This window comes from Copidosoma floridanum, unplaced genomic scaffold, assembly GCF_036245765.1.
Source record: "Copidosoma floridanum isolate Cflo_tuat_1 unplaced genomic scaffold, Cflo_Japanese_pri ptg000043l, whole genome shotgun sequence".
Lineage (NCBI taxonomy): Eukaryota > Metazoa > Arthropoda > Insecta > Hymenoptera > Encyrtidae > Copidosoma > Copidosoma floridanum.
This window is the reverse complement of record NW_028321920.1, coordinates 288,718-303,755: the sequence shown is the minus strand read 5'-3', so window position 1 is coordinate 303,755 and position 15,038 is coordinate 288,718. Positions and strand designations below refer to the sequence as shown.

The 15,038-nt window shown below is 34.2% G+C and overlaps 1 pseudogene; it reads right to left on the bottom strand.

Moving 5' to 3' along the window:
- Nucleotides 1–246: 246 nt before the first annotated feature.
- On the bottom strand, nucleotides 247–5,676 carry LOC149373079 (lysosomal alpha-mannosidase-like; annotated as a pseudogene).
- Nucleotides 5,677–15,038: the final 9,362 nt, after the last annotated feature.

Below are 15,038 nucleotides of genomic sequence, written 5' to 3'. Positions count from 1 at the left end.
TGTACTCTGTGGTATAACAAGTAAAAAAAGTTACACGCAACTAAAAACAAGGTTTATTTTTTTTCTTAGAATGATTTGAAATAAAATAGAATACTTTTATAATTTATGAGGACTACATTTATTGAGCACATACAATAATATACATTCGTGACAAAAAAATTTACTTCAAACATTTTCTTCATTAATATATTACTATTGGTCTTTATAAATGTGTTATCGCACAAAGTTTAATACTCCACGATCTCATTAAGACCCGTGTTTAAGTTTGACGACAAAAGTCCGAATTTCCATTGGTTTCAGTAGTACCACGATAGAATTACTGGAGGCCTGCACTTTGTCCGAGTCCAAATTTCCAGTTTCAACGTTATCGTCCGTCCCCGACGTCCACTTCAATCGCTGCTCGTCTTTCAAAAACTGATTCGCACCAAGAGTCGTTTCTCGCACCCAATCCACGGAAAAACTGGCGAACAGCTCCTATCGGCAAAAACAATCCACAACTCAAGAATGTATCAATGGAACCAATTGTGATCAATAAGAAACATAATAGGTATTACTTTCAAATCGACTTGGGCAACTGTCGAGTACAAGGAAGTTTTGCCATTCTCAAATATGTGCTCAAGTCGCAGTAGAACTTCCCCATCCTTCCAAGGCTCGAGAGTCAGAATACGAATGTTTTTAGGCAGCAAAATCGTTAAACCGTCGCCCTGACGGATCGAGGAAAATTTTGAATTTATTTAGTTATTTTAAAACTCGAGTGATACCTGATACGATAAATTTGAAAATGGTAATTCGAATGGCAATGCTATCAAGTATTTATTAAATACAAATAACTTTCGACGTTACGACCCATACACTTATATATAGATAACGAGGCCCTCATCAGGTAAAAAACTTAATCGTCACACTAGTGACTAAGTGTAGTACGCAAGATGGTAAGGTAGCGAATACATTGTGACGAACGTCGAAAGTTATTTGTATTAATATATACTTGATAGCACTACCACCCGAGTTATTATTTTCAAATTTAAATTCTTCAAAAATACATGCCGAAGTACAGCAGGGAGTGACAAAATGTACAACCTTCATTTTGTAAAGTTGATTCCAGTCTTGAAAAGAACTTGTCGTGGGGGTGAAAAAGAGCCAAGATCCAAGGGACAGTTCAATCGCTTTCTCTTTTTCTTGCAAAATGAGCTCGTCCTTGTCCATCAAACTGCCGGTCAGCAAGTAATGTTTACCTCTGACCACAAGGCCCGTTCCGTACGCCATTTCGTTCAATATTTGATTGAGGCGGTTCATCTTGTCGTGATTGGTTAACCTTCTGTGAAGCTGAAACACATTTTGGCGAAATTCAACGCGTCAGTTTTACCATTTGGGGTGACTTTTTCGTTACCATCAACTAAATTTGTCCTCGAAACAAGCTCGAGCCACCCTGTGGCCTGTCGGTCAACACACTCACACGTAACAACTTCCTCTTGTCCTCGATGGCGATTTTCGTTGGGATCGGGTAATAGTTACCAGAAACTCGTTCCTCCAGCCAAACGTTTATGTGAGGGCGCTTGTTGAGCTTACGCTGAATCATCTCCCTACCATTGCTGTCCGTGTAAAATGTCCTTCTGTTCACCAAGTTCGTAAAGTAATTGCTGACCACTTTCTTGCCGCCTATCATCTTCGACAAGCTGTACAAAATAATTTTATAATACGTATAGAGGATGAACTGTTTTTTTTTTTTTTTACAAGTAACCATTAATATATGAAATTACTCGATGGGCACAGGTCCGATCAGCCAATGAAATTCCACTTGACTTTTTCCCTTGTAAATTCTAACTACTTGGCTCACCCATTCATTGACTACTTGATGAATTTCCTCGACCAAAGGTCCTGCCGGCATTTAATTTTTGAAAATGGTACAATCGAGACTTAATGGCATATTAGCAGTGTCCCATATGACATACCTTTGAAGATCTGCGTGGAGTTGGTAACATTTAAAATATGGGTGATGCTGCTCTTTGGTCTTAAAACATACAGCCCCGACGATCTGTTGGCGACCAATGCGTTGTTGCCCTCCGCAGCATCGTAATAATGAAACGATTGTCTGATTTTCAGGCCCCTTGTCCCGTGAGTCATATTTATCAAGATTCTACCTTTCGCGTTGGCACTTATGTTAAATAACTTAAATACAACGTTTATTGTTTATGGCATTGCAAAATGATATTGGAAAAAGTAATGGTCAACTTTTTACCTCGGAGCCTATAAATTGGGAGCCATTAGCCGGTTTTGGGTCGTTTGGCACGAAATTGGGATCGGACTTTTTTTGGTAAACGTAAAACGATTGGAAACCAAGCGAGAAAACATTTTCAGCTAGGAAAACCAACTCCATTGTTGCACTGCTGACTCGACCGGGGATCGCTTGCACTTTGTCTGGAATTGGCACCATTTGAGTAACCATATCGTTCCCTACAATTAAAAAAAAAAAATCCCATCAATCGATTAATAATTGGGTACATTTATGTATTTCAAAGGTGACTTGGACTATTTCCACTGGATTAATCAAAATAGCTGAAATTTTCTAACTATGTAAATGAGGTATGCCTCATTCATTTACGATAAAAAACACTGGGGTTAACCACTTTACTTTTAAGAAAATCACTATTGAAAACTCACCAATTTAACAGACAGTCTTACAGAATTTGTTACTAAAATGACGCTAACTCCAAAAGTAAATGACAAACCTCTGTAAATAAAAACTGTATTTGTACCTTTTTTTTTATTAGTGATCTCTTAGAACTGTGAAAATTATACGTAAACCACTTAGATTTTAAGAAAATTTAGAGAAAAGTGATTTATCGTCTTCTGCGCATGCGATGATTAAAGTGGTGAGTTTTTACTATTTATTTTATTGATATTTTATAACTTTTTAGGCCATTAAAACTCTTGAAATTGAACGCGTGATTCATACATTCAATAATCATGACAATGGACAAAGAACATTTTTCGTAATCAATAAAACCTCAAAGGGCCCCTCACTGGGTACGGCACCAAACGTTCAAGCCACCTTTATTATTGACGCACCAGTAAAGTCTTTGACCCCGTACACCAAATTCTGAACCGGCACTCTGATGAACTGCTGGACCATTTGACTGGTCGGATTGTACACAGTGACAACGAATTTTCGGTGATTGGAGGAATAATCACAGGCGCTAATGTTGAGAAGCAGACACGAGTGGAATTCCGGCGCATTTGAAATTTTTTTTTTCAATGCCCAATTGCTGAGAACAAAAGACATGTATATTTTTCAAACAGCTGATATTTTCAAAGTGCATGATTATTATTATTTTAGAGCTTCAGAGGCAACGTGCTCTTCTTTGGAAATACTGCGATGTAACAGTTTGGCATAGTCAAACGCAACATTTTGCATTGCAGTGCCCGTAATGGCGTCATGATGCTTTAACACCCCCATTGCCTCTCGGAAACGTTGCAGCTCTTCGGTATCGGGCAGATTCGCCAAGACAGATAATTGCTTCGCCACCTGGAATGACAAAAAAAAAGATAATCCAATTTTTTTTTGCAAGTTGAAATGGGAAATTCATTAAAGCCCCGACTTGCAAAAAGTTATTGCCGAGTCTTTCGAAGTACTTCAGTGCCGGTCTGGACGTATAAAAACCGGTCCAAAATGAATGTTGGTCGAAAGAGTAGGGGAACATATCGCCGATTTCAACAGGCCATCTCAAATCGTGCTTGTGCAGTGCCCGCAAGTAGCACGACGGAGTTGAGTGAAACACCTCATAGTTGTCTCCTTCCTTACTGTTTATGTACCTGAGTAATCACGCAAATTTGTTTCAACCGTATACTTCGGCATGTTGTTTTAGAAAAAAAATTTGAAACCAACTTGATGAGTTTGTCTATGTTGGCGAACCACAGCTCAGCGTTTAAGTAATGATGTGTCCGTCCCATTGTAATGATTATATTATTGGTCTGGTACATCGTAGCTTGTTTCGAAGCAAAATGTAGTAGTTTCTCTGCCTTTAGTCAAATAAATATCTTGTACAATAATATATTGTTCCAAAGTGATGGCATGAAAAATTTTCGCTTACTCTGTCATGTACGTTGTAATTTACGTTGTTTGGGTCATCGATGATGGGCACGCGATTGCCGCAGAAAGTATCAAAACAAAAACCAGGTGGGGTGAAAAAACGGTAGTACAAAATCATCGTAAATAGATTGGCAGATTTACCTGAAATTCATTTTTATTTTCATCAATCCTGGTTTTTCATTGAAATGAAAATTTTTTGATATATACATGAAAACCCGTATAAAAAAAATCTTACTTTTTAAAAGTATTTATGTTGCACTCTACGTGGAAAAAAAATACAGTCTTATAATCTTTTAAAGACATAGGACTTTTATGTATAGAAAATTACGTCATCCTTTCAATTCTAAAATTAGAAAGAAAATGAGTTTTCGATGGAGGTATGCTAAACATTGCAAACAGCCGTACAAGAAAAAAGTACGACTTCACTTTTCCGGTGCAAGTAGCCGGAAGTGAAAATTGTACTTCCCCTCTGGGAATGAAAGTAAACCACATACCTAGACTATCACTGCCTTTCCAGATGAATTCGGCAGTTTTATTCCACAAGCGGGCCCAGTTGTACACGTAATCGATTCGACCAACGAACATTCCATCAAAACCCATTCGAGCGAAAATGGAAGCTTGTTCGCGAGAATGTCCGAAAGGGTCAACTTGCCATCCGACTCGAAGTCGCCCACAAGAACCAAAGGAGTCATTTATTCGCCTTTAAAGGTAAATAAGTTTATATTAATCGCAACAATAAATCATTCAATCCAATTGTAAGCATACCTAAAGCCCCAAGTGTATTGATCAATCAGTGATTGGTAATTTGTGGTAGCCTCGTCGTTCATACTCCAACCACCACCAACTATTTCAAATCGTCCTTCGTTGACCAACATTTTTAACTTTTCTCTCATAGTGTCGTTTCGATTTTTCCACCACTTCCATAGCATTGCCATTTCGGCAAACGCAAATCTAATTACAAATCGGTTTGTCATCATCCCCCAGCGATAATTAACAATAAAAGTTTTTTCAATTTACTATTATTTTCTGTTTCTACAATAACATTGGCGTTGAAAAATATATATGTAATAATAACAACTGATAATCAAAAATTATGTATAACTTATGACATTTTATTACTTGTCTCAAATACGGACTTTACAATTCTCATTATCGGTTGTTATTTTTCGCTGAGATCGTCAGTATGGTGTAATGGTATACATATTAGTTGTCAAAATATTGATTTGAAAATACCTTCTTCCTGGATTTTTTAGGAGCGATTCAATGACATTGTCGATCACGTATTGCACCCCTGAAATTAAAATATTTTTTTCTTACTCGCTAGCAAAAGGGAGGAGTACTTCACGCTTAATGTAAGGTAAAGACATGTTTTTCATAAAATATGCCACTTGTGATATTCCATTTAATTTTCCTTCCTGTATAGATGAATAATCAATATTATTTACAAAGTATGCGCAACTTTTATTTATATCTTACATTTGTTGTATATTACATCGTAGGTTAAGTACAACCAGCCCACTTCAGCGTGAGAATGAGCCACTAAATGCAGTACCGGTAATGGTGTTGTGATTTTGCATCAGTCCCATTGCTTCTTTGTACGTTTGATATTCTTCAGAGTCAGATGAATGTGTGAGGACCGAAAGTTGTTTGACCACCTATTTTTTCATTTTTTTATTCTTTTATTAATTGAAGGTAACATGGAGAGTATAATACATGTCATGACTTTTGACCTGTAAAAAATTATTTTCCAGTCTCTCGAAAAATTTCAATCCAGGCCGAGAAGTGAAGAAACCAGACCAAAAAGTATGGCGATTCCAGGAGTACGGCAAAAAAATCGTCAGTTTTGACAGGCCATGAAATGTTCAAGTCATTCAAAGATTTTAAGTAACACGAAGGCGTGGAATGAAAAATATTAAACTGGTCGTTTTTTTTCTCATTGATATATCTAACAAACCAAACGATGTATTAGTGTTACGCTTTAGTACCACGTTATAGTATTAATTAAAGATACACCTGATTAGTTTATCCATATTACTGTACCACAGCTCAGCTTCTGTGTACTGTAATTTATCTCCCATTGTAAATTTAATATTATCTGTTCCATACGATAAAGCTTGTTTTTTGACATAAGTTAATAGTTGCTCTACCTTTACCCATCATAAAAATTTAAAGTATACAATGAAACAATTTAAAAAAAATGTTTAAAAACCTATATATCTGATGTTTACCCTCTCATCCACGTTATAATTCAAATTTTTAGGATCATCTATAATTGGTACTCTTCCGTCACAACGAATAACAAAGCAAAATCCAGGTGGTGGTGTAAAGCGGTTGTATATTATTGACGGGAATAAATTGTTGGACTTGCCTAAACGAATGACCACCAAAAGTTATCGAAGCACAATTTAATAAAAATAATAAAATTTCCTACCTAAACTGTTACTTGTTTTCCACATAAACTCGGCAGTTTTATTGTCGAGACATGCCTTTTTAAATTGATAATCAACTCGACTAATAAACATTCCATCAAAACCCATTTGCGAAAATAGCGATGCTTGTTCCCGAGAATGTCCAAACGAATTTACTTGCCAGGCAACCCTTGGACCATCATAATTACCAATCATATATTTTACTCTCCTGGGATTAACAGTTTTACTTTATCTTTTTTTTATGTGGCTTTAGAATTTATCTATGATTACGGAAACTCAAAAACCTGAAGCCTAAAGTGTATTGGTCTATGATCGATTGGTAATAGGAAACAGCTTCGTCATTAATGGTCCACCCTCCACTCACAATTTCAAACCTGCCGTCGTTTATTAATTTTCGTAACATTTCCTTTTTAGTTTGATTTTGACGCTTCCACCATTTCCATAAAACAAATGTTTCAGCGTAGACAAACCTAGCAAAAAAATATGTTTTAATTTCTTTTAATTTTTTTATGCAGTTTTCTTATTTATTGCCTTCTATTTTGATGCTTCGTCAATGATAACATGACACTATCAATAACAGCTGTAAATGAATTTTTAAAAAAGTTAAAGGAGTTTTTTTTATGCACTAAGTAGTTGAACTTTAGAATAAAAAAAGATTCTCACAAGCGTAGTATGTTTGATTATGCACATGAAGCCAACCAATGTTACTCTCAGAATACGATATCAAATGTATGTTTAGTTTATGTGGCTGACTGTTTGGGCAAGTCTGCGTATGGTTAATAAAATTTTTTTTATGGTAGTATTTATCTAGATCACAACATTATTTAATTTGTATCATCCAATATATTATACTTACATTAGGCCCTATTACAGGTATAGGTTTTTCATATTTTGATGACAAGAGTAGCCATATTCCAAATCCTACGATGACAAATGCGGTACCAAATATAAATAAAAATAAACTTCGATGTGTTTGCAATCTCATTTTAATTTTAATTTGTAACTAAATAGTGAACGAAAAATTGGTTAACTGAGAGAAAATTTCACATAAAAATGTGCTTTTTTTCTTCAATATTGACTGAAACCTTTGCGTGTGTTTTTTAGCGGATTTTTTTTACATATTTTTATCTCAACTTGTTGAACTACGTCAGTAAACTTGTAAACAAATGTTACTGACAGAAATTATGTAAGCAGTATAACAATTTGAGATTTTTTTATTTTATGAAGTATTACGTTTTTAGACCTTTTTTTTACAATATTTTGAACTCAATTCTCAATCGATAATTAATTTACATATTCATAAGTTTCAGTTTAATGATAACTCTTTGTCTTGATATTTTTAATTTATCTTGGAAACTATAGTAGAGAAACTTCAATATTCTAACCAGTTATTTTCACCTATTTTTACACTACGAGATTCAACGTAGTAAACTGAATATTTATAAAAATTAGCTTTACCTTTACTTATCTTCATTTAATTTTACATAATAAACTCATGACAAGCAACTGAAAAAATAATTTATTTCAAAGGAGAATAATTTATTATCATAATTGAGATACACGGGATACAATTATTATTGACGATGGAACGAGCCGGAAGCAGGAATCACCAGGAGAAAAAATTAAAAACACACAAATGATTTATAAAGGAAATATATTCATTCGTTTAGTACAAAGCCTTTCAGGCGCCATACGCACCTTATTCGCTCGCAGCCCGAGAACATCTGCAGCTCGCCACAGCGAGCGAGCGTCGCGCCCCTTGCGCCGCCGCGCTCGTTCCACCCCTCCGTTCTACCGCAGTTCCATACCCCGCGTTTCGCCTGTTTCACGCGAGCTTCGACGTTAGGGCACGGTACGTCGATAATGAAGGAGCAAACCGCCAAATTCAAAAACTGTACCAATTGATATGAAAGGAAACATCACGGCTTAATTCTTCGTGTCATCGAGACTACTTTTCAGCCTGAACGGCCCCAGACCTGCATCTGTGCACGCTAGTTTCGACCTTCAGTACAACCGGAACTTCTCGCTCCTATCGAGATCTGTGATAACAAATGGTGGCTTGACGGCCGCGAGCTTCTCGCGCCTAAACAAGTCGCCTCGATGACTTCACAAAGAAGGCAAATCGACACCCCCGTCGTATATTCACTGTTTGCTCCCCCCCACCCGACCGCGTTCAATCATTGCATCATACGTTAGCCAAAATTACATGTGTTTTATCTCTGATGTACACAGTAACGTTGCCCCTTCAAACTCGCAACCTTTAAACGCCTAATTTCGTCTGTTACAATTATTATGTTATTTATACACATCGTATTGGGACAAATTCATAGAGACGAGAGTGAATTTGATGCACATACATAGTTTTAAACATCGATAGTAATTATACATCCTTAAAACGACGATACACATTAATGAAATTTAGGGGAAAGTTTTAAGATAAATGTTCTAATTTGCATAGGATTAAGTCTTACGATCAGAGACCTATTGGACAGTTCTATACGATCGGTTTTAGAGCTATCAACGTGGGAAACCTCGTCAAGTTCCGATTTCCATTTGAGCCGCTCCGCGTCTTTCAGATTTTTATTTGCATCGAGTGTCATTTCCTCATACGAGTCCACAGTAAAACCAGCAAACATCTCCTGAAAAAGAAAAGGAAAGAAAAGAAAAAACGATCGTAAACTTCAAGACAGTTCTTACTTTGAGATCAAATTTTGCAGCTGCAGAGTACGCGTGCGTTTCGCCAGTCTCGAAAAAGTGCTCCAATCGAAGTAAAACTTTTTTTTCTGCCCAAGGTTCGAGTGTAAGAATTCTGACATTTCTTGGCAAAGCTTTGACCAGCCCATCGTTCTAAAAGACCCACAGTGTTGTAAAAAACAAACATTTCTACGTACGAAAATAATGAACAAACCTTCATTTTGTACTGTTTACTCCAATCCTGAAAGGATGTATATAATGGAGTAAAAAATAGCCAAGGACTAATAGCAAGTTCATTTGCAAGCTCCTTTTCTTTCATTATCAAATCGTCTCGGTCCATCAAGCTACCAGTCACGAGACAATGTTTGCCCTTGATGACAAGCCCTGTATTGTAAGCTATTTCATTCAGTGCTTCACCTCCGCTCCATATGTGCGTGTACAACAACCGCCTATGAATCTGTACTCGATCAAACGTTATAATTTAATTATTTTTCAATGATCTAGTCGAGATATATTTTGAGTAAATTTTGTACGACCATCATTTCGATTTCTCCGTCCCTGAGACTCGAGCCACCGTGAGGTCTGTCGGGTAAGACGCTCATACGCAACATCTCTTTTTTATCTTTGATGGAAATTTTAGAGGTCACGGGATAGTAGTTACCAGCGATTTGCTCCACGAGCCTCACTTTTCAGTTCGGACGGCTGTTTAACGTACGTTTCAACATTTCACGGCCATTACCGTCGGTATAGAAATCGGTATCTATTTCAAGAATGTGTGGAATCTGCAACAAAGTCAAACAAATAGTTTGTATACTCGCTCAGGACTCTATCGCTCGAAAACGAAAAATTTATCCGTGACAAGAAAAAACAATTAGGATTCTTTCATGACAAGCTTATCTCCAGGTATTCACTAATAACATGCATAAATGGGTGAACAAGATAAACAGCATGTCTAGATCTCTATATTACTGTTGTATAACTCTTTCATATTGTAATTATTTATTTGCGTTGAAGTACAGTATTAATTGTATAAATTATACCAATTTAAACAACATTGCATATAAAATATAACTCCTATTCTGTTGAAAGTTGTCCAAATTAAATTATTCTAATATTTCAACTACTCGCTGTTACATTTAATCATATTTAAAGATGTAAAAAATAAAATGCATAATTCCACAACAAGGTCAAACACACATTAATTAATACCGACAATAACTTGTATACTAAAAAATTTCTCGTCAAACAATACATTTCATTATTTTCTACCTCTTTATGATGGTAAAATACCTTAAAGCAACCGACTCGGATTATTTGTCCTTGAAAATCATTTCTGCGCTGATCAAAAGTCAGATTAGTTGCCCCTAATCCTTTCTTTTCATCCCAAGTTCCAAAATGACTTTTAATCAATTCTCGATCCCTTGCAATTTAGTAAACTTCGCTAAGCTCTCGAGCATTTATACCCGTAATTTTCTGCACTACGAGAAATAGGCAGTTAAAAGGAATGTAGTTGTTGGAGAAAAATTCATCAGCTTTTGTTTTTTCACTCAAAAAAATCATCCATTGAATGTTGTCCGTTACAAACCACAAGGATATTTCCTAAAAGCGTATCGCACACTCAATTACTGTGATTACAAAAGTAGTATAAAAACGTACAAATTATAGTTTTTATGTATACAAATAAATAAAAACTGCTTAGCAAAAACTATCTTCAGATCGTGAAATCTGAAAAGTGGTTCTTGTTTCTTTAATCAAGTTCACGACTACAAACATTTTTGATCAAAACAAAACAACCAAAATTAACATAATGCTAACTTTAAGAAACTGTTTCATATCTTTGGAGTCATTCATTAGCACGATCAAGGTATTCTGCAATTCAGAAATATCAATTTTCATCTAGAGAAAGAAGTATCAGAGAACGTTAGTGGCATATAAATATTTTAATTAATGATCAGTGATTATTACGAAAATCATTAAATAATTCTAGTATGATTGTCTGTCAAATCATGCATGTATTAGATGAACTGAATGCATAAAAATGATGGTTCTTTTTCGAGTAGAAATTTTTATGTTTTACCGAAATGAGAATGTCATATATAATTCATTGCAAGGCCATCATCACACGTAACAGCGCAATGTATAAAATATTTTTATGCTTGCAGAGCCCAAAGATTTTAATTCAAGGACTATCTTGTGTACAAATATACAAATAAAGCTGTTTTTCTTCTTATGGACTAAATAATCAAGTATATAATCACTTTCATACGCAGCACAAGACAAACTTGACTTTTTATGCTAATAATTATTTTTACCCCGTCAAATAGTATTGTAATGCGTCCAACTACTTTTATTTTTAAATAAAAGCCACTGTGTACTGATAATGCCTGAAAACGATCTCGGTGATCCTTTTTAAAATGTACAATTAAATAATATTAAATGTTTTGTTCAGAGATTTTTTTAAAGTCAAAAAAATGTATTCAGTTGCTAACTAAAAGTTTTGTTTCATTACCCTTGATTTAAAGACTTCTATCTGATTAAAACATATTTTTACCATCGGCAAATAGATTTTCATGGTATAAATAAGCATATTAAGCACGTGGTATGGATTGAAAAAAAAAAATTGCAAAAATTTGGGTGCGCATAACCGCGCTTGAGCCAGGTATTAGCTGACCTGTCATCCCTTGTAGTTGTTATTACAATCTTCTAACACCCTAAGTGAGGCTCCTGGCTCAGTTTCCCTATCCTACTTTTTATCTGACCCTACAACCCCTCAATGTGCTACTTATGATTCTACCTTAGATCTAGGTATTAACTCTACCTTATTTCTATTTTTCTTATTCTATCTTACACCTATTTTTTTATTCTACGTTATTTCTAATTATTATTCTTATTATTCTACCTTAAGATCTACTCTTATTGTTCTACCTTACATCTAGTCTTACTACTCTACCTTCAATCTACGATTTTTAATTCTACATTAAAATCTATTTGCTTACTGACTAAGGCTTATAGATTAATTAATTTCTACCCAACACCGCTTAAAACTACGTCGAAGGTTGGTCTCGAACCCGGACCTCCTGGCAACTCAATATCTGATAGCTACCCGGTTGAGAGTGACTGATAAAACCTCATAAAAAAAATATTTAATGAGATTCATAATGTGTATTTGCTCCTGGATAACTGAATAAAGACTTATTAAAAACTTAAGGATATTTTATAGGAAGAGTCGCATAAGATACCGGAATTCTATAAATATTGACCGATAAAACCAAGTTCGAAGCAAATTGATTATGGTTTTGTATAGGCACTCACACATTCAACAAAAAATTTGTGTTACGCAATTAGTTTTTATATGTAGATCCACAATTATAAACTCTGTATAGGATTTTTCCAGGAAATACTCTCCATGTATCGTTATGGGAGTAAAATAGTATGTAACAACAAAATTTCGATTCGATAACTTACATGTTTTTAATAGGCTTTGTCAATATGTGTTTTATATGTCAATCTATTTTCTCAAATTGTCAGATTCTGTTATCAGAGGTTTATAGGTATTTAAACCAGACAATAGTTAATGTGGATGTATCAGGCACTTCAAGAAAATATTTTTAATCATATTTTAGTGGTATGTATATGAAAATACGACAGTATCGAGATAGTACAGGATACACGCCCGGGTGTTTGCTAACCTCACCTTCGACTTGGGTGGAAATTCATATCCGGGAGTGATTGCCGTACTTTCGCCCCTGGTAGCGTAATATACTATTTATTTTAAGCATATACAATTAAGTTTGTGATTTGTCAGCGATTTGACTTAAAATTATTTCTCTTAGATATTTGTAAGGGAAAATCATAATAATTAGAATAATAATTAAACTATCAAATGAAATATTTTTCACTACGTTAAAAACACACACGTATGATAAGGTAGAAATAGCTAGAAACTGTAATTTTTTTTTTCATTGAAATTTAATATGTTATAAAAAATATCTTACAAATAATAATTACATGTAATTGTATTACAATGATAATCACTGCTTCAGAATACTTACAGTTTATAAGACTTGGCATACTTTACAAATGTAATTTAGTCATGGCAACAGCTATTAGTATAAACGGCGTAAACAAGCACCTTTGGTAACTCTGATACACCTAATCTTACTGTTTTTTATAATCACAATCTTTTATAAAATCACAATTTTTATAACTATGTATAAATATTTTTTTTTGGCTTTACGATCATTCTGAATAATGCCATAATCATATGCATAGTAATTAACATACTTTTATTTTGTGTGTATAACTTTATTCTATACAACTTTCTTCATCCGTGGTTAAATCAGATGCTGTATCCACTAATAATGGGGGAGGACAACGAGTTCGACAATTCTTTATTTTTTCATTTAGTCCGTCAAGTGATTCTAAAATATATTTTGTTTTTATAAATATTGTATTTATTATTTTTTCGTTTATATGTGTAGTAAGTGTATATATTTACCAGCATCGTGAATGATTATTCCCTCCTTTATTCCTGTTGAAGTACTTATGTTATACTTTTTCAATCTATTGTATGGTTCCGAGAAATGATATATTTTATTTTGATCAACAGTCGCAAAAGTATCATCATTAAACTTCACATAAAAAAACATTGTTGATAACCTGTACATTAAATTGCGATAAATATATTAAAAAGCAAAATAAAGCATTGAAAAATGCTGTGTTATATTTTTAAAGAGATTTGTAGTAATATAAACCCATTAAACATTTTTATATTATCAAGTATACATTGAATGACGTATGACTGATACATTTAACTGTGATTTACACCATAAAACCAAGTTAATACGATTAAGTGCTTGGTATTGTTGCTTACACTATCAATCCAAGATAATTGGTATATGCACCATACATGATTATTACAGAGTACATTCTTTTTTCTTGTAAAAACTTGTACATAGATAAAAAAAGGTATAAAATTGTATAAGAAAATAAAATTACTTCTAATAAGTATAAACCCATTATATATTACCATATTATCAATTTTATTTTGTATGGCGTATGATTGAAACATTCAATAGTGATTCACACCATACATCCAAGGTCACATTAACAAGTATTTGGTATACTAGTTTTCACTATAAATCCAAGTTCATCTACATACACGCCTTACATGCTTATTACAGAGTAACTCCGTACTCTTCGTAAAAACTTGTACAAACAAACATTTACTTATTAATGAGGTTTTATGGTGTAATCACTATTAACTCTTACACTTTCTCAAATTTCTGTAATCATTGCTACATGTTACATGTTGAATAAAGGGATAATTTTTTAAAAAATTTACAAGACCAATTACCATTTTTACTACAAAATTTATATAAAATAGATTTGTTTAAGCTAGCAGCTTGGAGGTGCTTGGAGGTACGTGTGCTCCTGTCGATAAAATTTTACATTTTATCAAGCTTTATGTTAGGTCATGGAGGTCCTCCTAGTATTTCCCCGAACAAATTAGTTAATTTTTAAAATCTAAGCGTCACATCAATTAAACAGTATTACACTTAAACGTGGTCAATGAATCATCAAAAACAAGAAAAAGTATAGAGAAAATTGAAAAATTGATGAGGACGTGTTTAACCTACTAGTAGAGCATGAAAAAGAACTTACTTTTAACGTATCCTTTGGTACTTATATCAGTGGCGGTAAGGAACATAAATAGCCATTTTTTGAGGGTGTTATTATTACACTAATTCACTCGCGTAGAATTAAAAATATAATTTTTCATCGCACAACGTTGTTTCAACAGTGCGGAGAATACAGTGGACGAT